Source organism: Scyliorhinus torazame, chromosome 21, assembly GCF_047496885.1.
Source record: "Scyliorhinus torazame isolate Kashiwa2021f chromosome 21, sScyTor2.1, whole genome shotgun sequence".
Lineage (NCBI taxonomy): Eukaryota > Metazoa > Chordata > Chondrichthyes > Carcharhiniformes > Scyliorhinidae > Scyliorhinus > Scyliorhinus torazame.
Genome location: NC_092727.1, coordinates 24,288,907 through 24,299,113, shown reverse-complemented (window position 1 = coordinate 24,299,113; position 10,207 = coordinate 24,288,907). Strand labels below are relative to the sequence as shown.

Sequence of the window (10,207 nt, the reverse complement as noted above, 5' to 3'; positions counted from 1 at the left end):
TCCGATGCCCTATCCCGCGGCACATGTGCCAATGCACAAGTGGACCGTCTCTGAACCCTCCACGAGGACCTCTGCCACCCGGGGGTCACTCGGTTCTATCATTTCGGAAAGACCCGCAACCTGCCCTACCCCCATCGAGGAGGTCAGGACAGCCACCAGGAACTGCCAAATCTGCGCAGAGTGCAAGCCACACTTCTACAGGGCAGATAAAGCGCACCTGATAAAGGCTTCCCGTCCCTTTGAGCACCTCAGTCTGGACTTCAAAGGTCCCCTCCCCTCCACCGACCGCAACACGTACTTCCTGAACGTGATTGATGAGTACACCCGGTTCCCTTTCGCCATCCCCTGCCCCGACATGACCGCGGCCACGGTCATTAAAGCCCTCTGCACCATCTTTACACCGTTCGGTTGCCCCACCTACATACATAGCGATAGGGGGTCCTCCTTCATGAGCGACGAACTGCGTCAATTCCTGCTCAGCAAAGGCATTGCCTTGAGCAGGATGACCAGTTACAACCCCCGGGGGAACGGTCAGGTAGAGAGGGAGAACGGTACGGTCCGGAAGACCGTCCTGCTGGCCCTACGGTCCAGAAGTCTCCCAGTTTCCCACTGGCAGGAAGTCCTCCCGGGCGCCCTCCACTCCATCCAGTCGCTGCTTTGTACAACAACGAATCAAACACCTCACAAACGCCTCCTTGTCTTCCCTAGGAAGTCCTCCTCCGGAACGTCACTTCCGACCTGGCTGGCAGCCCCGGGACCCATCCTGCTCCGATAACATGTGCGAACGCACAAATCGGACCCGTTGGTCGAGAGGGTTCATCTCCTCCACGCGAACCCTCAATACGCCTAACTGGCATACCCCGATGGCCGACAGGGCACGGTCTCCCTGCGGGACCTGGTGCCCGCCGGAGCTCCACACACCCCGTCCCTCCCACCAGCGCACCCCACAGCCGCCCCCTCCGGAGCTCCACACCCCCCCCAACACCAATCACCCCCTCCCTCCCACTGGCGCACCACACAGCCTTCCCTTCCTGGGTGGATCGGTCCTCCCCCCAGTCGCGACTAGGGGTAGTGGAGCAGGAAGCGGCGTCGCTACGCTCCCAGAGACGACAGTGCCCGAGCCAACGCCTGCATCACCACCGGGGCTGAGACGATCGGCGAGGATGACCAGGGCACCCATTTGACTCATCAAATCCGTATAACAAAGCAAGAAATGCCTCTGTAAATAATTCAGCTGCCCAGCAAAAGTGGCATTGTAATTAGTACTGGTAGTTTGATATCGGAGCATAGCCGCCGTGTTAGCGGCATCCTAGGTACCGAATGTGTAAACCCCTACCACCATACGGCCCACTACCCCCGCTGGGTTCTTTTTTAACAAGGGGTGGTATGTATTAGGGGTATTACGGTACCCTGCGTTGCCGAGAGGCTATTGGTGGATAGATGCTGGGTCCCGATTGGATCAGCCGCCTACTGGCTCCACTCAGTAAGGCGGAGTATAAGAGCCTAGGTTCTCCCAGCAGCCGCATTCTTTAACTGTGCTGCTCGGGAACAAGTCTGCGTAATAAAGCCATCGATTGACTCCATCTCTTCTCGTCTCGTGAGTGATTGATCGTGCTACAGTGTCAGCCACACCTCCCCGATTTTATTTCCATTTGGCAGATAGGTCCCGAATGGCTCTTAAAACAAATTCCATTTGTTTAGGGTGAGAGTAAACAGCCACTGAAAATAGTAGCACAATTAAAGCACCAGCCTCTAAGAACACTACAATCTAAATGGAGTCCAAGATAGGTAGTAGATCTGAGGAGAATCCAACTGGCGCATTCGGCCCATCGAGTCAGCATCGACTCTCTGAAAGAGCACCTCACCTCAGCTCACTCCCCCGCCCTAACCCCATAATCCCACCTAACTTTCACATCTTTGGACTCTAAGGGGCAATTTTAGCATGGCCAATCCACCTGGAGTTGTTTGTCCTGTGATTGAGCTGTCAGCATCAGGAGCTCACAAAGTCAACTTAATTGTCTGGTACTATAGAAGACCAGAAGACCAGTGGGCAATGCAGATGAAAGAATCAAAGATTCCTGAACAAAATATACTTCAAAATATGAATTCTTTGATATAATAAGTAAGATGCAAGATTAACACACAAAATATTTTATGAATGAGCAAATATCTTCATGCCACCAAGACCATCAAAGATTAATAGCAATACTAAAAGGAATATGCCAGTCACCGTTGCTGCCATGTTCAGTTTCTTGGCAGTCAGAGCTGCGTTTTCAGCTTTCTCCCGGTTTCCTTTATCAAGGGACTTGGTAGCCTGAAAGCACAATTAAATAAAATTTCATGACATAAATAATTGACCTACACAACACACAATATAAATTGCAATGCCCATGTAGTCATGCAGTTTAAAAGTAATTTCATTTTCATATTCATAACTTAATTGTACAGCATTAATTTGCCAGAGAATTTACATGGTTCATGTATTTTTTAACTTGGCTCAATAGTGACATTCTCGCTTCAGAGTCAGAAGATCATCGTGCTAAACACTAGACCAGGGCATTTAGAATCAGGGCGGCACGGTGGCGCAGTAGTTAGTACTGCTGCCTCACAGCGCCAGCGACCCGGCTTCGACTCCAGCCTTGGGTGACTGTCTGTGTGGAGTATGCAATTTCTCTCCCGTATCTGTATGGGTTTCCTCTGGGTGTTCCGGTTTCCTCCCACAGTCAGGTTAGGTGGGTTTACGGTGTTGCAGCAGGGGAGCACTGGCCTGGGTAGGGTGCTCTTTTGGAGGGCCGTGCAGACTCGATGGGATGAATAGCCTTCTGCTGCATTGTAGGGATTCTATGGCACGGTGGCACAGTGGTTAGAACTATTGTCTCACAGCGCCAGGGTACCAGGTTCGATTCTGACCTCAGGACTTCTGTCAGCATGAGTTTGCATGTTCTCCTCGTGAATGCATGGGTCTCCTTCGGGTACCCCGGTTTCCTCCCACGGACCAAAGATGTGCAGGTTGGGTGAACTGGTCATGCTAAATTGCCCAATATTTAGGTGGGGTAACAGGGCTAGGAGTGGGGGATTGGGCCTAGGTAAGGTACTCTATCGGAACAAGGGCAGACCCGATGGGCCGAATGGCCTCCTTCTGCACTGTAGAGATTCTATGATTCTGTAGGGATTCTAATACAATACTGAGAGAGTGCTGAAAGATTGGAGGTACCACCTTTGGGTTCAACCTTAAACTAGACTTATTTGCCCTTCCAGGTAGGTGCAAAATATCTCAAAAAGAGCAATGGTGAGTTTGGCTACTCCAAACACTTATCCTTTAACCAACTTTACTAAAACGTAGAAATTACTGGGGCAATATTAAGAGATCAACATGCAATGAACACAACTAGCTTTCCTTTTTTTCTCTGTTATTTTAACTGAAGGTCATTGTACCTGCAAAAATAAAGAAAAAGGAAAGAACTTGAAATCATACCACATTTATTACAAGTTAACAACATCCCAAAACATTTTTAAAAATTATTTTGTGGGATGTGGGCCTCACTGGCAAGGTTTCTTCCATCCCTATTTGTCCTTGAATGGAGTGACTTACACACATAGAACATACAGTGCAGAAGGAGGCCATTCGGCCCATCGAGTCTGCACCGACCCACTTAAGTCCTCACTTCCACCCTATCCCCATAACTCAATAACCCCTCCTAACCTTTTTGGACACTATGGGGCAATTTAGCATGGCCAATCCACCTAACCTGCAGGTCTTGGACTGTGGGAGGAAACCGGAGCACCCGGAGGAAACCCACGCAGACACTGGGAGAACGTGCAGAAATCCGCACAGAAAGTGACCCAGCGGGGAATCGAACCTGGGACCCTGGCACTGTGAAGCCATAGTGCTAGCCACGTGTGCTACTATGCTGACTTGTTCAGGCATTTCAGAGGGCAGTTAAGATTTAACCACATTGCTGTGGGTCTGGGATCACATGTCGACAAGACCAGGAGAGGATGGCAGATTTCCTTCGCTAAAAGGACATTAGAGAACCAGATCGGTTTTTAGAACATTAAAACATAGTTTCATGGGTCACTATTTCTGAAACTAGCTTTCAATTCTAGATTTTGTGAATAGAATTTTTAAAAACTCCACAGGTTGCGTGGTGGGATTTAAACGTGCGTCCCCAGAGCATTCACCTGGGGATTACTTGTCTAGTGACATAGACCCCCACTCCCCCACCCCCCCATAACCACCTCCAAGGCGTCACCAGAGGAAAATTTGACAGTAAGCCATTGTGGCACAGGAAAATATTGAGCAACAGAATTTTACAGGCACATGTCCGCTAATATTAACAGTAATTTCTACACTTGTATTTTCGAACATCTGGTGGGCCAGAATTTTTCTCTGCAAATATATATTTTAGGTTGCATACATCTTTCATGAATAGAGTTTCTAGCATGTCTGATAGATTTGTAAAACAGATACCCGGAATGTACATCTAATTCTTCTAATCAATGTACATAACTTCGGAAGATTGACAAAACCGCTGCAGAGGCAATTGGCAAGTGTGGCATTCTTGGGAGGAACACTTGGTTTTGCATCTATGGTTCAAAAGCTTTCAACCTATTACCTCAACCTATAATCATGGGCGGGATTCTCCGACCCCCCCCGCCGGGTCGGAGAATCGCCGGGGGCTGGCGTGAATCCCGCCCCTGCCGGTTGCCGAATTCTCCGGCACCGGATATTCGGTGGGGGTGGGAATCGCGCCGCGCCGGTTGGCGGGCCCCCCCCCTGGCGATTCTCCGGCCCACGATGGGCCGAAGTTCCGCTGCTGGAATGCCTGTCCCGCCGGCGAGAATCAAACCACCTCTCTTACCGGCGGGACAAGGCGGCGCGGGCGGGCTCCGGGGTCCTGGGGGGGGTGTGGGGCGATCTGGCCCCGGGGGGTGCCCCCACAGTGGCCTGGCCTGCGATCGGGGCCCACTGATCCGCGGGCGGGCCTGTGCCGTGGGGGCACTCTTTTCCTTCCACCTTCGCCATGGTCTCCACTATGGCGGAGGCGGAAGAGACCCCCTCCACTGCGCATGCGCGGGGATGCCGTGAGCGGCCGCTGACACTCCCGCGCATGCGCTGCACGGCAAAGTCATTTCGGCGCCAGCTGGCGGGGCACCAAAGGTCTTTCCCACCAGCTGGCGGGGCGGAAATCAGTCCGGCACGGGCCTAGCCCTTCAAGGTGAGGGCTCGGCCCCTCAAAATGCGGAGAATTCCGCACCTTTGGAGCGGCGCGATGCCGGACTGATTCGCGGCGTTTTTGCCGCCGGTCAGCGGACATCGCGCCGATTACGGAGAATCCCGCCCCTTATGTCTGAATCGGTTGTAGACTAATTGAAAAAGAATCAATGCCTTGATTAATTAACCGCTCCATTGCCATTGTATTATGTGACTACCAAGATCTTAGAAAGCACAGTTTCACTTCCGCGCACTGATTCTAATAGTATTTTCCTTAAATTAAACTAGGAAACAGCAGGTTTGTGAAATCAAACACATTCTGCACTATTTCTATTCTCCGATATAATTTTTGATTATGTTACATGCACTTCTTTATTCTATACCTCAATATAATCCTTCAATCTGATCTGTTTCTCGCAATATTTCTTTTCTCTTTTCAGGTTAATGTATTGCCTCTGAAATGGCAGATTTTTGTTTATTGTTGTTCTTGCTACTCGGATTATCAGAGTTAATCTTCCTATTAGTTTTATGGTTGCTTTATTTTTTCCACTTTTCTTTTCTTAGTCAACAAAACTTCTCAATCATTTTGTTTTTTCATCTGTGTTCCCAAACTTTGGTCTTTCTTAGTCTTGCAATTCCTATATTCTATTTGAACAATTTCACCAGTCTTCCCAAAGATTTCCACCAAAATTGATTGAAGAAGAGACCACATAACATTTAGAAATCAGTTTGGAGATGGGTAAAGAAGAGGAATAAAGGGATGGTGATATGAGTGAGTGTACGAGAAAGCATTTTAGATTAATTGTCAAGACCAAATGATTACTTTCATCAACTGAACATTCTTCAAACACTCTAACTGTATTAACTACAGTTTATAGGATATAGTATTTTTTAAAATAAATTTAGAATACCCAATTCATTTTTTTCCAATTAAGGGGCAATTTAGTGTGGCCAATCCACCTACCCTCCACACCTTTTGGGTTGCGGGGGCGAAACGCATGCAAACACTGGGAGAATATGCAAACTCCACAGACTGTGACCCAGTGCCGGGATCGAACCTGGGACCTCAGCGCCGTGAGGCCGCATTCCTAACCACTGCGCCTCCGTGCTGCCCCTAGGGTATAGTATTCATGACAGAGACAATTTAGTTCAAGTACTCCTTTTTTCATTTTCTAATGTGATGAAAAATTCTTTGATGAATTGCAATTCATGCATACATTTTCAATATCTTCCTTTCCATTATTTCACATTAACATGCTAAAGTTTGGGAAATAAGTCAGACATCTTGGAGCACTAACCTTACAGGAGTAAAACACTGCAACCAGTCCAATTGGAAAACAGCAACACAGCAAATTAAAAATGGACCACAGTAAATAGGTTTCCATCGGTGTATCTGGAGGGTCTTCTGACTTTTCCGACTTCTCACTTTTCTTTACTTTGCCCATTGTTTCAGTTCTTCTGCTTTAAATAAGTTCCTTACAATTCTAGTTTATGGGAATTGATTCTCCAGTCACTCTTTCTATTGTTCCATTTGCTATTGTTATAGGTGGATTCTGAAAAGAAAGGTGTGCTTAACATGGTGCAGACAATGGTCATGCAATGTTTTAAAGCAATATAATGACAAACCTATATAAAGGAAAACAAAGATTGAGATTAGAGTTGCTTAACTCATAATTAATTACAAATTGTAGCTCAAATCTACACTTTAATTTGAATGGTTAAAATATGATATGGCAAGGTTAATCTAGTGATGTAACTCAGAAAATAAGTCAGAACATTGGTGACTCTAGCTTCTACTTAGTAAATGCACGTGATAAGTCCATCATTCTGGTTGTGATCAAATTCTGACGTCTCGTGAAACATGGTCACTTTCGCGTACTGATTCCAATGGTATTTTCCTTCAATTAAACTAGGAAAAAGTATCATGTTTGTGGAATCAACCACATTCTGCACTATTTCTGTTCTTCAAACAAGGAGCGGTTCAGTGGAAAAAAATTCGAAGTCCGCTTTCAGGTGCGTTTGGCAGAATTTTTCTTAACGTCTGCAGCGTCGAGATTAACACCGCTATTGAACTGTACTTCGCCATTTTTGGGGGGCCTTGGGGAGCATCTCCCCCTCGAGGTCACACTTAAGCACTTTACCTGCACTGGTGAGCTGAGTTCCCCAGCACGACCGAATCCTTGCAGATCGGGCCGCCATTTTGAACAGCTGCTCTAATCTCTACAACCCCCCCTTTCCTCCCCGCTTTCAGGACACCCCATCATCTCGCCAACCTTTTATTGTCCCCTCAAACAACACCCCGTCTCTTGGGCAAGGCCTTCCAGGACGTGACCCTTGGAAGTGTCAACCTGGCACCCGGGAACACTGACAGTGCTACCTACAGTCAGGGTACCCGAGTGGCACATCCAGGGTGCCCAGATGGCATTGTAATGGCATTTGGATGCCAGGGCATGCCAGGATGCTATCCTGCCTTGTTCCAACCACCTGGAGGGCTCTAATCGCCTATGAGACTCGAGGTGCCATCACACCTGACCAGAATTGTGGAAATCAGTGCTAAACGGCGCTCAGTGAGATCTCGCAGGCACAGCCTTTGATTCCCACTGGGCGCAACGCGGTGGCTGAATCGTGCCCATAACTTTTGGTTACATTACATGCGCTTCTTTATTCTATACCTCAATATAATCCTTAAATTAATCTGCTTCTCACGATATTTCTTTTTTCCTTTTCAGTTTAATGTTTTGCCTCTGAAATGGCAGCTTTATGTTTATTGTTGTTTCTCCACTTGGATCACTGAATTAATCTTCCTATTATTTTTATACTTCTTTTATGTTTTCCACTTTTCTTTTCTTATTAAACAAAACTTTTAGTTTTTCCTTCTAGGTTTCCACTGCCCTTCAGTCTGCCCACCTTCATTCTTACACATATATCCATTTAGCTGCCCAACCGTCCCTCATTCCCCTTATTATGACTTCCCCCTCCACATTCTAGAACTTGCTAGTTTTAAACGTGAAAGCTCCAACATCTAACATAGAATTTACAGCATAGAAGCAAGCCATTACGGCCAATGATGTGAGACTCCTTCCAGCCCTTTTCATTTTGGCATATGAGCATAACCATTCACATCCATGTGCTTGTCGAGCTCCCCCTGAGTATTCACTTCAGCTACTCCTGATTGGTGGCACGTCTCGTGCAACAAGCTAAAATATATTTTCTGTTGGAAGATCCAGCTGAGACAGATTGAAGCATTAATTATTTACAAATGCAGCTGCTAATAACGATGGAACATAGGTTGCAAACTCTCTGCAGTGTATTTAACATACAGATATACCAGCATAAAAACCGGCACAGAGCTACAGCTTAAATTACACATAAAAAAAAAATAGACTTGCATTTCATGACTTTATGAGATGCAAAGCACTTTGCAGCTAATTAGATAATGTTTGTTATAGTAACTGTTGTAATGGAAGAGATAAAACATTTCTCATTCGATGGCTTTTTTCATCACGGAAAGTACTAAATACAGGCAGGTGGTGGGATTTTGCAGGTTAAAACCCTCACCTGACTTAAAGGTACAGGCTGGAATTCTCTGGCCGTCGGGATTCTCTTTTCCTGCTGGTCTGTGGGTTTCCTGGTAGTGTAGGGTGGCTTCAATGGGAAATCCCATTGGCAAGCTGTGGGATGAGAGAATCACCCCCCTCCCCCGCCCCTCCGCCAGTAAATGGCCACCGCCAAGAAACACGTGGCTGGGGTACGGGAGAATCCCGCCCCATATCTACCATGCAGTTGTCTCCTCAGGTCGGAAGAAACACCATAAAATGTGCCATACATTATTAGTCAACCAACAATATCCCTAACAAAGCGCAAGTATATATATCTTGTGCCTTGTCCCTTATTATTACAGATTTCCCTTTCATCCCCAGAATAATCTGGTGAACCTCCTCCGAACTGCTTCCAATGCCTCCACATCCTTCGTCAAAATAACACAGGTGACCCACACAAATTGTCTTTTTTCCCCAATGATAGCAGTTACTTGCCGATACAACTGATGATATTCAGCTGCTGTCTGACTGTTTTGCAGATACAGGGGATTTAACCTTATAGTCAACTTAAGAAGGACTAAGTCAGCTGCAACTTTGGAAAACTTAGCCTGGAAATTTACGCCAGCGGTAATTTAAGATCCTGGGAAGTCAATGGACTTTTGATTGGTTCTCTGCATTTTATGGGCCTGCTCTGCCATGACAGGGCTGTGGTGATATGCACCACTGTAAATACACAAGGGGTTAATGCAAATACACTAAGACTAAATAAACACTAGAGGAAGCACCAGAGACATCATGACACACAGACATTCAACCAATAGGGCAGTCAAGACACACCCAGAGGTCACACTACCACAAGGGGGCTACCCATATAAAAGGACAGGGCACACATGCTCTTTCTCTTTTCCACAGGCGATACTCAGAGAGACAGGGGTAGATCAGGAAGCATCACATCCACCGCATGGATTAGAGCAGACTGGTTAGTTAGATTGAGTTACTATAGTAAGATTAGCAGGAGAGTTGAACTCAAGAAGGAGAATTGTTAACTGTTCAATAAATGTGTTAATCCTATCTCCAAGTCTGAACCTTTCTTTGTCAGAGTATACATCAAGGAAGCAGCTTATGCTACACGAAGAAGCATACCTCAACAAGGGCCATACAATTGTGTCATTAGAGTTTCCAGCAGAAATGAGGGGTTACTCTGCTAATAATGGATACTATGTACCAAGCTGTTATCTTCTCTGCTGTACCATAAGGATTAGAGTTGCAGTCATATCAAGCGACTTGACCATTACAACCTATGCTGTCCTCAATGTATCACCAGCATCAAGTGGCTAAACTGGGAGCCTTATGGTGATATCATCACGCAACAACAACAACAACTTGCATTTATAAAGCCTTTTTAATGTAGTAAAAGCTCCTGGGGCCTTGAACTTGGAACATCAGAAAACAG

General features: G+C 46.6%; 1 long non-coding RNA gene across 1 annotated transcript; it reads right to left on the bottom strand.

Moving 5' to 3' along the window:
• Positions 1–2,135: 2,135 nt before the first annotated feature.
• On the bottom strand, positions 2,136–8,126 carry LOC140397964 (uncharacterized). Its single transcript, XR_011937357.1, has 3 exons — positions 7,888–8,126; positions 6,514–6,841; positions 2,136–2,314 (listed from the first exon to the last, which is right to left on the bottom strand). It is a non-coding gene; the product is annotated as an uncharacterized lncRNA (long non-coding RNA).
• Between the last annotated feature and the right edge of the window lie 2,081 nt (positions 8,127–10,207).